This window comes from Takifugu flavidus, unplaced genomic scaffold (genome assembly GCF_003711565.1).
Source record: "Takifugu flavidus isolate HTHZ2018 unplaced genomic scaffold, ASM371156v2 ctg444, whole genome shotgun sequence".
Taxonomy (NCBI): Eukaryota; Metazoa; Chordata; class Actinopteri; order Tetraodontiformes; family Tetraodontidae; genus Takifugu; species Takifugu flavidus.
Window position 1 is genome coordinate 17898 of NW_026622063.1, and position 17221 is coordinate 35118.

At 42.4% G+C, this 17221-nt stretch overlaps 1 long non-coding RNA gene and 2 pseudogenes across 1 annotated transcript; all 3 read right to left on the reverse strand.

Annotated features, from left to right (window-relative positions):
- Positions 1-5726: 5726 nt before the first annotated feature.
- On the reverse strand, positions 5727-7840 carry LOC130520611 (uncharacterized). The gene is made up of 2 exons (XR_008948941.1): positions 6717-7840; positions 5727-6464 (listed from the first exon to the last, which is right to left on the reverse strand). It is a non-coding gene; the product is annotated as an uncharacterized LOC130520611 (long non-coding RNA).
- A 734-nt stretch (positions 7841-8574) lies between these two features.
- LOC130520608 (general transcription factor II-I repeat domain-containing protein 2-like) lies at positions 8575-10774 on the reverse strand (annotated as a pseudogene).
- Positions 10775-13717: 2943 nt separating this feature from the next.
- Positions 13718-15836, reverse strand: LOC130520609 (general transcription factor II-I repeat domain-containing protein 2-like; annotated as a pseudogene).
- Between the last annotated feature and the right edge of the window lie 1385 nt (positions 15837-17221).

Genomic DNA, 17221 nt, shown 5'->3' on the forward strand with positions numbered 1-17221 from the left:
GTGTGGAAAGTTCTCCTCTTTGAGGGAGAGAGTAAAAGTCCAGCATTAATTATATACGTACATCATTATCGATTTAATATATCAGCACCAGCGTTCACAGAACGTAACTGAACATTTGTAAAATATGACACCAAATACACAAACAATATTGGTCATTGAAACACATCAAAAGGATCCTTTTCCCACAAACTCTCATGTTTTTACAGTGTTAATCCTGAATGTGATCTGAAGTTACAGACCTTCTTTAGCTAACATAACTGATCAGCCTTTATCAGCAGCAGCTTCCCCAATAAACCAGCTGCTTATATAGAGACTAAAACTGACCCGTCGACTCTTTCATTCCTCAGTAGAACTTCTGGAGACCTCCCTCAGGTGTCCAAGTCACTGAATATCAAGTATCTGGATCTGGCTTCCCTGTACGACATGATGGAAAGCCTCAAACCTTCTGAAGCTGGACCTGTGTGCTGATTCTCCAGGTCCTTTTGATGGTTGAGGTCAGTTTTCATGGACTGTGATTGTCTGATGGCGCCGTTTTAAGCCTTTAAACATCATTTTTCAGTGGAGAAGCAACAGTCGTCTCCTGGTGTGTCCTTTGACCTGAAGCCTCCAGACATCGTGTTGGTGCGTCAGATCATGTTGCTGATGAACACATGATGGTGCTGGAAAAAACATTTGTAGCCTGACAATAGCTGGTGGTTGTGGCGGAGGAGATCCCAAACATATCTAGCAAGCTTGTTTTGGAGCAGAGCTTGTCCACCACCTCTGACCCCACTCATCACAGAAGTCCCACCATATCCATGGCCAGGTGTGTTGGCAGCATTGGAGCCAGCCTCAGGAAAAAGGTGTGTCAATATCTCAGAAGTGATGCATCAAGTTGACACAACCCAACAGAAGTCAAGCAACCCAACATGCTGAATAGAATAGATGACACACAGCAAAGGGCAAAAAAACACCCAATTCTGCTCAGACTAATCTTATCTGACCACATGTACAGGACCAAAAAATGAAAACACTATGGGTTTAGGTTTTGTTTCGTTTTCTTGACTGCTTCATTCAAAACAGAACACATTTCATAAATCCATAATAACAATTCATATTCCACAAAGAACCAGTTGTTAAAACAATAAAATGGAATGCCTTGATCTCTCCCTCTTTACATACTCTCCTTTTTTAAATAAAGGATTGATTGTCCCCCTGGTGGAGGGACAAAGAGAGGAGGCTAAAACTTTCGCGTTGTGTCCCTCTTTCCGTGGATTTTTCCACTAACTGCAAATAATATTGTCGACTTATTGTGAGTATTAAAATGTGCTTCCTCAACCTCTAAAATGTTGGCTCAGGGTTAGCGGAAAACGCAGTTAGAGGAAACACGCTACAAAGTTTGATCATCCGTCACAACATTCCCGTCGACCAGCCGCAATGTGCGTCCGAAATACGCGCACGCTCATTGCGAACACGCAGGTTATTAAGCCGCATCTCGCAGCGGAACATTGATTCGAGACGACAGCAGTGAAAGAACAAAATGCTACCTGAATACACCTGCACACACCTCTTAATTGTGGCTGCACCAACGGAGCTGATCCAGTTGTCATCAGCTGGCCAGTCTGACTACAGCTCATTAGGGGAAATGTGCTTATCTGGAGGAGAAGCTTTCAAAACTTGACGGGCTGGGGGGGGGGAAATGACTGTAATTTTGGAATCAGCGTGCCAATTTTATTTTTAATCAGAATAATTTAAAATAAAAACCTCAACAGGATATTTTCAAATTGTTCCCCAGTGTAACTTCACCTGAAATTGTGGACTCCAGAATATCACCATTAAATCCATTTAATCACTTAATAGCTGTGGAATTTGAGCCGTGAGAAAAAATATCTCTCCATCATGATTTCCAGAATTTTCATCAATATCTGAGATTCTTCGAAAGCTTCGCTGGTGTTGGGTTTTTATTGCTTCTGCTTCATTTTCAGGCGCAGTTCTTTTATTTCAAATCAAATCAAATCATCTTTATTTGTAATGTCTGTTGTAGTCAAACTTGGTGCTATGCAGAATCCCAGGGCCTGATCCCTAACAATCAACAGGAAAATCTCCCCTTTAACAGGAAGAAACCTTCAGCAGGACCAGGCTGATATGGGGGGGGGGGACCCTCCTGCTGATGGGGGGGGGGGGGGGGGGGGGGTGGGTAGGGAGAGAGGAGGAGAAGGGGGAGGACAGGTAGAGGAGAGACAAGGCAGACATCATTCAGTTCATTTTAAAACCCACTACATTATATATTTTGAATAGCTGGTGCTGGTAATCGGAAGGATAAAACTATTCTGTAAAAATGTATGTTTAGCTTAGTGAAATTGTGTCGTACAGGTCAAATAAGAAAACAAGATCAACTGCTGAACCAGAGCAATTTATTTTTAAGGTGTTAATCTCCACAAAGAAAGAAAAACAACAAACAACAAGTTTATAGTGGTCCAGTAATGCGCTATAGTCATACACCAGTACAGTTAACAATAACTCATGTTTTCCACCTGCTTTTCCATCTTCAGTGGGAATAATCCAGGGCGTTCTGGGCTTGAACAAAGGTATTAAAAGCTGGCTGAATGTCTGAGGTGACTGAAGGACAGCTGAGAGGTGGTCATCAGTGATGGATCACCTGTGTTTGGATCTGTTGGACTTCATCACTGAGAATGTCCATTCACATACATACGTAGTTAGACCCAAAGAGGACGAGAATCTTCTGAGCAGGTGTGGAAAGTTCTCCTCTTTGAGGGAGGAGTAAAAGTCCAGCATTCATTATATACGTACATCATTATCGATTTAATATATCAGCACCAGCGTTCACAGAACGTAACTGAACATTTGTAAAATATGACAGCAAATACACAAACAATATTGGTCATTGAAACACATCAAAAGGATCCTTTTCCCACAAACTCTCATGTTTTTACAGTGTTAATCCTGAATGTGATCTGAAGTTACAGACCTTCTTTAGCTAACATAACTGATCAGCCTTTATCATCAGCAGCTTCCCCAATAAACCAGCTGCTTATATAGAGACTAAAACTGACCCGTCCACTCTTTCATTCCTCAGTAGAACTTCTGGAGACCTCCCTCAGGTGTCCAAGTCACTGAATATCAAGTATCAGGATCTGGCTTCCCTGTACGACATGATGGAAAGCCTCAAACCTTCTGAAGCTGGACCTGTGTGCTGATTCTCCAGGTCCTTTTGATGGTTGAGGTCAGTTTTCATGGACTGTGATTGTCTGATGGCGCCGTTTTAAGCCTTTAAACATCATTTTTCAGTGGAGAAGCAACAGTCGTCTCCTGGTGTCCCTTTGACCTGAAGCCTCCAGACATCGTGTTGGTGTGTCAGATCATGTTGCTGAGTTGATCATCTGCTCCAGTGACGTGCGGTGAGGTTCATGGCTGGTGAGGCTCTGACTCCTCAAGAGTCAGATTTACGATTTAAGAACTGAAAAAAGCATCTTATTTCACCATTTTTCCAACAGCATACAACTCCTGATAATGCTTCATATCGCATCAGCATTCCTCTTTCAATTACACTCACAAACCAACACAAACATATACACAGGACCATATTTGTCCTATAAAGAACTTTCTTTTATAGCTATGGATAGTGCTCCATCTTGTGTTTTAAGAAATTCATTTATACTGTAAACAAATTAAAATGCAGAGATATGTGCAGCACAAATTTAATTTTGACCAACAGCAAAAATTTCTGTTATTTTTCAAACTTGAAATTCTGATGCTTCAATAAATTTTAATAAGGTTTGCCTATTGAAGCGCCAACGAGAAAGCACCTGCCAGCCTGCGTGCGCCCCCTTGAGGTGAGGCCGAGTACTGTGTTGTGAAATATTGCGAATTGCATTTTATGTTATTGCTATTTTAATAAAAGTAGAGTAGTTTCGTAGGTAATACGAGAAGGATTAAAATGTGGGAAAGTGGAGTGTGGGAACGGATCTGTATGTGAGCGTGTTAGTAAGGAGGACCAAACAATAATGTGTGGTATCTGCTTAGGTTAGGGCCCTCAGGCCTGTGCACCTGTGCGTAGGCTGAGAACCGCTCCAATATGGTCAAAACATGAGCAATGTGACTCGGCGAGCATGAACGTTCCCCTGCCTGTGTGAGAAATGTAGCTGATGCAGTCTGTGTAACGAAGATACGCCTCCTGCTGTGTAATCATGCCTGTTTTAATAAAAGAGACAACGCTGGGGAGGAGGAGGAGAGTCTCCGGGACAACGCGGCAGAGTTCGTGTCTGATCGGAGCGCCACTCCCCCCTGGCCAACTGCCTGCTTCACCTGCTGACTTTCCTCTGCACTTTATTGGGCGGTCAGCAGGAATAGTTCTCTCACACGTGCATAAAAGACATTACACAGACTGCAGAAAGTCATGGTGTATAACCACCATTTCTGTAAAGTTCATATTAGCAATATGGCACACGTCATGCAACCCAGTTTGTATTGGATCGTGCAGTCAGACGTGAGGCACAATTCGCCCCTGCCTCACCCGGGGTTTCTGCCCTGGATTTGATCGGAAAAACAATTTTGACTTAATAAAATGGCAGAAATGTGTAGTCAGACTCCAAATGCATTTTAACACATATCAGTGGACAATATAAATCTTTATTTTTGTACACTTTCTTTTTTCCTTCTTAGTGCCTCCCCTCCCCACGTCACTGTGTTAATTATGTCCGACCTGGTCAAAAGTGAATTCAGTACCCGACACTCAACAGCTGACTGGACAGTTGTGCCGTCAGTACTAACGGCCCAGTCGGAGCAAAGAACTGGTCTGTGCTGCAATTTTAAGTTAAGTAAATTTCATACTCGTGAATGTTCTACTTTGGAGAGAGTTTCTCTAATCAGAATAATTGGGAATTCACGCAATCTGATTGGCTTTTAGCGGAGGTACCGTAATTTCGTGACAACATGGCGCACTTAAGTCTTAAATTTTCTTCAACCTGGACGGGGCCCCTGATACTGCGGTGGCCTTCAGAACTGAAGAAGCCTTCTGGATAGAAGGCGAAACGTCTTCAAAAGAGAATAAAAACCGTCCAGTTGACACAGAAAACTACCCTGGATAACTACGGCCTGGATGATTGAGAATCTACACAGACAAAATCTGTAAATGCTTTTCGACTTGCCGGCTTTCACTAAATTGCTACATACATTGCTAAATACACGCTAGCATGCATGTTTTAAGCTATGGTAGCGGTATGTTTTACCATGCCCGCGCCCTATAATCCGGAGCGCCTGATGTATGTGTTAAATACAGAAATAGCACCCGTAACTGAGGCTGCACCTTTTAATACGGTGCGCCCTTTGGTCGCGAACATACGGTATATAGAACATAGGGCACGTTTGTGCATGATATCACTCCGCGTTTGCGCAACGACCACAACCTCCTATCTTTAGTATTGCTGCGCCAACTGGTGGTCTTTTGGGTTGAGGATAACGGTGATCTATATGTACCTATATGTAGCTATAGCGTCATTGGCCTCCACTCCAGCCACTCCTGGTAGTTCCTCAAAAACACTGAGTTTTTAGTGGATGCACAATCTGTGGAAGCCAACATAGAAATTTCTGAAGAGCCAAAGTTCTTGCAACAAATATAGTCCCCAATTAGGTTGTTTTGTTATCACACGACCCCGTCCTCATTATCTTAACAGAATATAAAAGAATGAGTGGAGACAGAAGAGAGAATGAAACGTTTTTGGCGCGTGTCGCTCTTGATTTAGTGTTTATTTTTGCAGTAAACTTAAAGGAGGCCTTTTCACTTTATGTTTGATTCCATTTAAGCTGATATTCCATTCTTGACATCTTTAAATTTACAGTATTCATGGGAGTTTTATTTGGTCATTTTGCTTCTTTTTATTTCCTATTTCCCACATTTATTATTTGTTTTTATTAGATTGCAATAAATCATATAACATTTACCAGATTGACTAAAGTCAAATGACATATAGCATATAGTAACGTATAATACAGACATTTGAAGAGACAATTAAGAGAATGTTTTCATGCTTATAAGAGTGGCCGAGGAGCCATTTAGAACTTTATAAAGATGCATTGTGTGATACCAGGAACTAATTTAACTTCAAGGCGAAGCTGCTTCTGCTTTGTCGACCATCGACTGATCTCCTGAAAGTCCACCAGCGCTTTTTAAAAACTGAATTCTTCATCTATGGACGGAGTAGACGGCAGATGTTTCCACAGATGCTCTTCACCAGTGGTCAGTGAGTGATGCAGCAGATGAGCGGGAGTTGACTGGCTTCAACCAGCCATGTCTAAATGTCTCCAGCCCATAGTGTGGATTCTCTACGAGATCAGACAGCAGCTTCACTCCTGAATCCTGCAGCTGGTTCTTACTCAGGTTCAGTTCTCTGAGATGGGAGGGATTGGACCTCAGCGCCGAGGCCAGAGAGTCACAGCTGATCTCTGATAAGCTGCAGTGCTCTAATCTAAATAAAGAAGGGAAACTTTTATAAGGTTATAAGTGAAACCAGTATTAATCTGAAACATTAATCAAAGGCATGATCTGTAAATATTTAATTTAGTTACATCTTAAAAAAGGATAGTAATATGTAATTACCACAATTCCAACCTCTCAGGTTTGCACTGTTCCAAAGGAGAATATATATTGTTCTGGCCCTCACTCTTCCCAGGTTCTCCCACCTCTTTCCCTCCCATCTCATCATGGAGATCCATCTCACCTGTGGCTCATCTTTAAAGGCACAACGGCTGTTTCCGACTCCACACCCTCGTTCCCTGTTCACTACTCACTACATGGGGGACATGGATTGAGTGAACTACGTAGCGCACTCAATTTAAAGTTAGTATTCAGACAACGGCGTCATTTACGGCGCACGTAAAGTGACGTCATGGTGTCGCATAATAATTACGAACTGGTCGCCGGGAAAAGTGGCCAGGTCCATTTAATTATTTTAACCCATCAGAAATACATTCAGCGGTCATTTTTATGAAAATGCAATATTTTACCCTATAATTAACTTTATATAGTAAAATGAAATATTAATGTCAATAATAATACAATAATAATTACTTATTACCTAAAATAATTAGTGTCCCTTGACATTTTCAAGCCAAGATGTGATGGAACATTCTCAAGTCATATTCTGCTGTAGTGAAAACATTTAAGAAAGTAATTTTTCATCAAAAAATGGATCAAAGCTACTTTTCATCTTTGTAAATATTCTTTTACTGAGATTCTGTCGCCTGGTGAGGAACAGACGATTCCGAAGAACAATTTTAAGTGGGGGGGGGATCAGTGAAGAATGATTGATATTTTTTTTACACATTTATGTTGTAATATTTTAAGATGATCATATTGGACCCCTACTGAAAAAAAATTCTTATTTCCAAAAATTTCATATATCAAACCGCACAGTAGGAATCACATTTCCGAGTTAGGGTGCTCGCTTGTACTTTTCGCAGTGCATTGTGGGATACATTGAGTGCACTACATAGGGTACAGCGATGCTCACTAACAATTTGGACACTATTTCAAAATGGCGTCCACACTATTGAGTGCACTATGTAGGGTATAGGGGGTGGTTTCAGAAACAGCCAACCTGTCTTAGATGACTTCCTGTCTCCCTCACCATCTCCCTCCTCGTTGGCTGGTGTCTACCAGGCACCCTCACGTAGTTTTGTCTAATTTTGGTTACCATCTGTCGGCTTTTTCATTGTCCTTAAATCAATTTATCATGAATAAGTGGTCACCGTGTGGCCCTCCCTCCTGAAGGAACTGGGCACAACACACACACTCAGAAAGTGTGAGGACCCTCGGATGGAATAATGGACATTTTTGAGAATGGTGTTTACCTCAGAGTTTCCAGTCGGCAGTTTGGAAAGTGGAGAAAACCACAGAGCAGCTTCACTCCTGAATCCTGCAGCTGGTTCTGATCCAGGTCCAGTTCTCTGAGATGGGAGGGATTGGACCTCAGCGCCGAGGCCAGAGAGCCACAGCTGATCTCTGATAAACTGCAGTTCCATAATCTAAATAAAGAAGGGAAACTTTTATGAGGTTATAAGTATAATTTTTTCATCAAAAAATGGATCAAAGCTACTTTTCATCTTTGTAAATATTCTTTTACTGAGATTCTGTCGCCTGGTGAGGAACAGACGATTCCGAAGAACAATTTTAAGTGAGGGGGGGATCAGTGAAGATTGACTGATGTTTTTTTACACATTTATGTTGTAATATTTTAAGATGATCATGTTGGTCCCCTACTGAAAAAAAATTCTTATTTCCAAAAATTTCATATATCAAACCGCACAGTAGAAATTACGTTAAAAAATGTATCCCATCAGCCTTTACGGCTGGGGGCTAGGGTGGATACATTTTCCGAGTTAGGGTGCTCGCTTGTACACTACAGTACTGTTCGCAGTGCATTGTGGGATACATTGAGTGCACTACATAGGGTACAGCGATGCTCACTAACAATTCGGACTCTATTTCAAAATGGCGTCCACACTATTGAGTGCACTATAGGGCAGGGGTGTCAAACTCAAATTCACAGTGCGCCAAAATTAAGCAGTGAAGTAAAGTCACGGGCCAAACTCAATATTTATTGAAAAATTAACTGCAACTGATATGTAATGTTTAACCTTTTCATATGGAAACAAACTTTAGTTTTGCTTAAACACAGAATCTGGAACAACCAACACTTGATATTACAAACACATGAGAAATTAAATTTGAAATAAAAGACACATCAGTGGTATTCATTTCTTATTTAAATAAATAAATAAAGTATGTCTCTCCCCATATCCTTTCAAGTTCCTTTTTAAAGTAAATCTTTTTCAAAGCCAACAACAAAAGAACCAAAAATAATGTCATTCAATAACAATCCAACATTTCAACTATTAACAGACCATGCCTTGCAGTAGAAAAAGTGCATAAGAAACAGATATATTCAAGCTCAGTTTGCTACACTCTGGTTTACTCTGCACATCGGTCTAAGCCAGATACCTGGCATCTTCTCTTAGATGCAAGTTCATCAATGTCTGGGGTCAGGCTCTGAGCTGAGGAAAGCCTCAGGACGGAGTGAAGGTGTTCATCAGTGAGACGACTTCTGTCAGGTGTTTTGTTCACCTTCATCATAGAGAACAGTTGTTCACATAGATATGTGCTGCCGAACATTGAGAGCATCTGAGCAGCTTGGGTGCGTAATTGAGGCATTGTGTCTGGGAGGAAACATGGAAACCGCGCAGCACCAACAGTCATGTTTTGATTTGAGCATCTCATTACATTGGAGTTCAATTAGCTCCATTTGGAGGCTGGTTGGTGCGCTTTCCACATCGATCGCAAACGGGTTACTGAGCAGTTCAAATCTCCCTTTCTGAGCCTCAAAGTCGGCAAATCGCCGGGAAAACTCGGCGCTGAGCGCGTTGATTTTTTCAGCAAACTGTGCGCTAGGCAGCACGGCAGGAGAGATTTGCTCTGGCATGGTTTGGCAGCACGGAAAATGACCCAAGTTTCCTTGCAGCATCTGAGTCTTCCACAGACACAACTTAGTTTTAAAGGCCCTCACTGCTGCGTACATGTCTGTGATGATGTGGCCCCGTCCCTGAAGCTGCAGGTTAAGCACATCGAGATGGCTCACACTGTCAGAGAGAAATGCAAGCTCACACAGAAATGTTTTATCTCTCAGCTCTGTTGTGTCCTTCCCTTTGTTTTCCATAAACTGACAGATTTCCTCACGTAGCTCAAAACATCTGTTCAGTACTTTTCCTCTGCTTGGCCATCTCACCTCTGTGTGATAGGGCACATCTCTGTATTCCCAATCCAACTCCTCCAGAAAAGACTTGAACTGCCGGTGATTCAAACCTTTGGCTCTTATGAAGTTGACGACTCGTTTTATAGAGCTCATAACATGTTCCATTTGCAGAGCTTTGCCACAGAGCGCTTCCTGATGTATGATACAGTGATAAACTAAGTTCACCTGCAGCTTCCTCCCGCATCTTCTCCTGAATCCTGCTGACCAATCCACTCTTTTGACCGCACACCGCGGGTGCACCATCTGTCGTCAGTCCCACAAGTTTATCCCAAGGCAGGCTCATTTCAGTTATACATTTGGATACCTCTTCAAAGATATCTTTTCCTGTGGTGGTGCCATGTATTGATTTTAATCCTAAAAGTTCCTCTGTGACGCACAGGCTGGAGTCTACTCCACGGATGAAGATTGACAGCTGGGCAGTATCAGACGTGTGGCTGCTCTCATCCACAGCAGGGGAGTATGCAATAAAATCTTTCCCCTTTTTTATTAGTTGTTCATGTAGATAAGTGGAAAGCTCACACACGCGTTCAGCCACGGTGTTTCTGCTCAGGCTCACATTTATAAATTCTTGCTTTTTATCTCGGAACACGATGTCGCAAACTTTGACCATGCACTTTTTGACAAACTCTCCCTCATTACAGGGCCGGGCTGATTTTGCTATCTCTGCTGCCACAATAAAGCTAGCCTTTACAGCAGCTTCACTTTTTGATTTTGCTTTCAGGAACATAGACTGCCGGCAAACCAGACTTCTTTTCATCTCCTCCACCTTCTGCAGCTTCTGCTTTACGTCCAGGTCCTTGTACTTTTCATAATGTTTTGTTTCATAGTGTCTTCTTGTTATATTCTTTCGTTACAGCCACGTTAGCTCCGCACACAAGACAAACAGGTCTGTCCTTTATATTTGTGAACAGATAATCTGCCTCCCACCTGTTTTAAAAGCTCCTGTTGTCCATCTTTCGTTTTCCATTTTTGTGGAGGTAAAATTAATTTGTCCGATGTGTCTGGAGCATGGTTGTCAATGACTGTCAACAGAAAAAAGGAGCGCTTGCCGGTTTCGACTGCGCACCAATATACTAGCAAAGCACTGTGGGATTTGTAGTATTAGCGGTACAGTATACACCGCGGGCCAGCTCTAATGCACATTTGATATGATCTCCCGGTCAAATATAAATACACTGCAGGCCAAATTTGGCCCGCGGGCCTGAGTTTGACACATGTGGTATAGGGGGTGGTTTCAGAAACAGCCAACCTGTCTTAGATGACTTCCTGTCTCCCTCCCTCACCATCTACCTCCTCGTTGGCTGGTGTCTACCAGGCACCCTCACGTAGTTTTGTCTAATTTTGGTTATGATCTGTCGGCTTTTTCATTGTTCTTAAATCAATTTATCATGAATAAGTGGTCCCCGTGTGGCCCTCCCTCCTGAAGGAACTGGGCACAACACACACACTCAGAAAGTGTGAGGACCCTCGGATGGAATAATGGACATTTTTGAGAATGGTGTTTACCTCAGAGTTTCCAGTCGGCAGTTTGGAAAGTGGAGAAAACCACAGAGCAGCTTCACTCCTGGATCCTGCAGCTGGTTCCAACTCAGGTCCAGTTCTCTGAGATGGGAGGGATTGGACCTCAGCGCCGAGGCCAGAGAGTCACAGCTGATCTCTGATAAACTGCAGTGCTCTAATCTAAATAAAGAAGGGAAACTTTTATAAGGTTATAAGTGAAACCAGTATTAATCTGAAACATTAATCAAAGGCATGATCTGTAAATATTTAATTTAGTTACATCTTAAAAAAGGATAGTAATATGTAATTACCACAATTCCAACCTCTCAGGTTTGCACTGTTCCAGAGGAGAATATATATTGTTCTGGCCCTCACTCTTCCCAGGTTCTCCCACCTCTTTCCCTCCCATCTCATCATGGAGATCCATCTCACCTGTGGCTCATCTTTAAAGGCACAACGGCTGTTTCCGACTCCACACCCTCGTTCCCTGTTCACTACTCACTACATGGGGGACATGGATTGAGTGAACTACGTAGCGCACTCAATTTAAAGTTAGTATTCAGACAACGGCGTCATTTACGGCGCACGTAAAGTGACGTCATGGTGTCGCATAATAATTACGAACCGGTCGCCGGGAAAAGTGGCCAGGTCCATTTAATTATTTAAACCCATCAGAAATACATTCAGCGGTCATTTTTATGAAAATGCAATATTTTACCCTATAATTAACTTTATATAGTAAAATGAAATATTAATGTCAATAATAATACAATAATAATTACTTATTACCTAAAATAATTAGTGTCCCTTGACATTTTCAAGCCAAGATGTGATGGAACATTCTCAAGTCATATTCTGCTGTAGTGAAAACATTTAATAAAGCAATTTTTCATCAAAAAATGGATCAAAGCTACTTTTCATCTTTGTAAATATTCTTTTACTGAGATTCTGTCGCCTGGTGAGGAACAGACGATTCCGAAGAACAATTTTAAGTGGGGGGGGGGTCAGTGAAGAATGATTGATATTTTTTTTACACATTTATGTTGTAATATTTTAAGATGATCATATTGGACCCCTACTGAAAAAAAAATTCTTATTTCCAAAAATTTCATATATCAAACCGCACAGTAGGAATCACATTTCCGAGTTAGGGTGCTCGCTTGTACTTTTCGCAGTGCATTGTGGGATACATTGAGTGCACTACATAGGGTACAGCGATGCTCACTAACAATTTGGACACGATTTCAAAATGGCGTCCACACTATTGAGTGCACTATGTAGGGTATAGGGGGTGGTTTCAGAAACAGCCAACCTGTCTTAGATGACTTCCTGTCTCCCTCACCATCTCCCTCCTCGTTGGCTGGTGTCTACCAGGCACCCTCACGTAGTTTTGTCTAATTTTGGTTACAATCTGTCGGCTTTTTCATTGTCCTTAAATCAATTTATCATGAATAAGTGGTCACCGTGTGGCCCTCCCTCCTGAAGGAACTGGGCACAACACACACACTCAGAAAGTGTGAGGACCCTCGGATGGAATAATGGACATTTTTGAGAATGGTGTTTACCTCAGAGTTTCCAGTCGGCAGTTTGGAAAGTGGAGAAAACCACAGAGCAGCTTCACTCCTGAATCCTGCAGCTGGTTCTGATCCAGGTCCAGTTCTCTGAGATGGGAGGGATTGGACCTCAGCGCCGAGGCCAGAGAGCCACAGCTGATCTCTGATAAACTGCAGTTCCATAATCTAAATAAAGAAGGGAAACTTTTATGAGGTTATAAGTATAATTTTTTCATCAAAAAATGGATCAAAGCTACTTTTCATCTTTGTAAATATTTTTACTGAGATTCTGTCGCCTGGTGAGGAACAGACGATTCCGAAGAACAATTTTAAGTGAGGGGGGGATCAGTGAAGATTGACTGATGTTTTTTTACACATTTATGTTGTAATATTTTAAGATGATCATGTTGGTCCCCTACTGAAAAAAAATTCTTATTTCCAAAAATTTCATATATCAAACCGCACAGTAGAAATTAAGTTAAAAAATGTATCCCATCAGCCTTTACGGCTGGGGGCTAGGGTGGATACATTTTCCGAGTTAGGGTGCTCGCTTGTACACTACAGTACTGTTCGCAGTGCATTGTGGGATACATTGAGTGCACTACATAGGGTACAGCGATGCTCACTAACAATTCGGACTCTATTTCAAAATGGTGTCCACACTATTGAGTGCACTATAGGGCAGGGGTGTCAAACTCAAATTCACAGTGCGCCAAAATAAGCAGTGAAGTAAAGTCACGGGCCAAACTCAATATTTATTGAAAAATTAACTGCAACTGATATGTAATTTAACCTTTTCATATGGAAACAAACTTTAGTTTTGCTTTAACACAGAATCTGGAACAACCAACACTTGATATTACAAACACATGAGAAATTAAATTTGAAATAAAAGACACATCAGTGGTATTCATTTCTTATTTAAATAAATAAATAAAGTATGTCTCTCCCCATATCCTTTCAAGTTCCTTTTTAAAGTAAATCTTTTTCAAAGCCAACAACAAAAGAACCAAAAATAATGTCATTCAATAACAATCCAACATTTCAACTATTAACAGACCATGCCTTGCAGTAGAAAAAGTGCATAAGAAACAGATATATTCAAGCTCAGTTTGCTACACTCTGGTTTACTCTGCACATCGGTCTAAGCCAGATACCTGGCATCTTCTCTTAGATGCAAGTTCATCAATGTCTGGGGTCAGGCTCTGAGCTGAGGAAAGCCTCAGGACGGAGTGAAGGTGTTCATCAGTGAGACGACTTCTGTCAGGTGTTTTGTTCACCTTCATCATAGAGAACAGTTGTTCACATAGATATGTGCTGCCGAACATTGAGAGCATCTGAGCAGCTTGGGTGCGTAATTGAGGCATTGTGTCTGGGAGGAAACATGGAAACCGCGCAGCACCAACAGTCATGTTTTGATTTGAGCATCTCATTACATTGGAGTTCAATTAGCTCCATTTGGAGGCTGGTTGGTGCGCTTTCCACGTCGATCGCAAACGGGTTACTGAGCAGTTCAAATCTCCCTTTCTGAGCCTCAAAGTCGGCAAATCGCCGGGAAAACTCGGCGCTGAGCGCGTTGATTTTTTCAGCAAACTGTGCGCTAGGCAGCACGGCAGGAGAGATTTGCTCTGCCATGGTTTGGCAGCACGGAAAATGACCCAAGTTTCCTTGCAGCATCTGAGTCTTCCACAGACACAACTTAGTTTTAAAGGCCCTCACTGCTGCGTACATGTCTGTGATGATGTGGCCCCGTCCCTGAAGCTGCAGGTTAAGCACATCGAGATGGCTCACAATGTCAGACAGAAATGCAAGCTCACACAGAAATGTTTTATCTCTCAGCTCTGTTGTGTCCTTCCCTTTGTTTTCCATAACTGACAGATTTCCTCACGTAGCTCAAAACATCTCTTCAGTACTTTTCCTCTGCTTGGCCATCTCACCTCTGTGTGATAGGGCACATCTCTGTATTCCAAATCCAACTCCTCCAGAAAAGACTTGAACTGCCGGTGATTCAAACTTTGGCTCTTATGAAGTTGACGACTCGTTTTATAGAGCTCATAACATGTTCCATTTGCAGAGCTTTGCCACAGAGCGCTTCCTGATGTATGATACAGTGATAAACTAAGTTCACCTGCAGCTTCCTCCCGCATTCTCCTGAATCCTGCTGACCAATCCACTCTTTTGACCGCACACCGCGGGTGCACCATCTGTCGTCAGTCCCACAAGTTTATCCCAAGGCAGGCTCATTTCAGTTATACATTTGGATACCTCTTCAAAGATATCTTTTCCTGTGGTGGTGCCATGTATTGATTTTAATCCTAAAAGTTCCTGTGTGACGCACAGGCTCGAGTCTACTCCACGGATGAAGATTGACAGCTGGGCAGTATCAGACGTGTGGCTGCTCTCATCCACAGCAGGGGAGTATGCAATAAAATCTTTTCCCTTTTTTATTAGTTGTTCATGTAGATTAGTGGAAAGCTCACACACGCGTTCAGCCACGGTGTTTCTGCTCAGGCTCACATTTATAAATTCTTGCTTTTATCTCGGAACACGATGTTGCAAACTTTGACCATGCACTTTTTGAAAACTCTCCCTCATTACAGGGCCGGGCTGATTTTGCTATCTCTGCTGCCACAATAAAGCTAGCCTTTACAGCAGCTTCACTTTTTGATTTTGCTTTCAGGAACATAGACTGCCGGCAAACCAGACTTCTTTTCATCTCCTCCACCTTCTGCAGCTTCTGCTTTACGTCCAGGTCCTTGTACTTTTCATAATGTTTTGTTTCATAGTGTTCTTGTTTATATTTTCGTTACAGCCACGTTAGCTCCGCACACAAGACAAACAGGTCTGTCCTTTATATTTGTGAACAGATAATCTGCCTCCCACCTGTTTTAAAAGCTCCTGTTGTCCATCTTTCGTTTTCCATTTTTGTGGAGGTAAAATAATTTGTCCGATGTGTCTGGAGCATGGTTGTCAATGACTGTCAACAGAAAAAAGGAGCGCTTGCCGGTTTTGACTGCGCACCAATATACTAGCAAAGCACTGTGGGATTTGTAGTATTAGCGGTACAGTATACACCGCGGGCCAGCTCTAATGCACATTTGATATGATCTCGCGGGTCAAATATAAATACACTGCAGGCCAAATTTGGCCCGCGGGCCTGCGTTTGACACATGTGGTATAGGGGGTGGTTTCAGAAACAGCCAACCTGTCTTAGATGACTTCCTGTCTCCCTCACCATCTACCTCCTCGTTGGCTGGTGTCTACCAGGCACCCTCACGTAGTTTTGTCTAATTTTGGTTATGATCTGTCGGCTTTTTCATTGTTCTTAAATCAATTTATCATGAATAAGTGGTCCCCGTGTGGCCCTCCCTCCTGAAGGAACTGGGCACAACACACACACTCAGAAAGTGTGAGGACCCTCGGATGGAATAATGGACATTTTTGAGAATGGTGTTTACCTCAGAGTTTCCAGTCGGCAGTTTGGAAAGTGGAGAAAACCACAGAGCAGCTTCACTCCTGGATCCTGCAGCTGGTTCCAACTCAGGTCCAGTTCTCTGAGATGGGAGGGATTGGACCTCAGCGCCGAGGCCAGAGAGTCACAGCTGATCTCTGATAAACTGCAGTCCTTTAAACTGAAAAATGCAGGATAAGGTTATACGGTGCAGGGCTGCATGTTATCTGCGTCAGTACTAAACCTACGTTAGTTCTTAGTTGGGTCAGACCTGAATTCACGATATTACAAGGAATTTTTTTAATGTGGTGCATCACAGCAGTGTTGAGAACAGCCTCACTTCACCATCTTAGCAGCTGGTATATAGGTAGAAAAATGAAGACTGACCTGAGCCTCTCCAGTTTACAGTTTGGACTCTCCAGTCCAGAACAGAGCCGCTTCACTCCTAAATCCTTCAACGTGTTGTAGCTCAGGTCCAGAACCCTCAGATGGGAGAGGTTGGACTTCAGAGCTGAGGCCACAGAATCACAGCTGGTCTCGGATAAACTGCAGCAACTTAGTCTAAAATAACAATTATTTTGAGAGAAGACAAATAAAAATCAACATGTACCAGAGCAAAACACAGCTTACAAGCAACAAACCTCTGGTCCTGCACCGGCTTATCTGCCGTATGTTCCTATTTTGGGTTCTTTCAGGGCAGTTGGACAAGATCTACACCGTATGTAAAGTGTGTGTAGGTCAAAATACCTTCCAAGTTTGTGAGACCACATTTCTCAATAGCACTCAACTCTTGTCAGGAGTTGGGACAAAGCGACCCACTCCTGATAGCTTGTGGGCGATGCTGCAGCGGCCCTGCAATCCCTACACTCTCTGGTGAAACCAAATCAAAGGTTTTAGACACTGCTGGATGC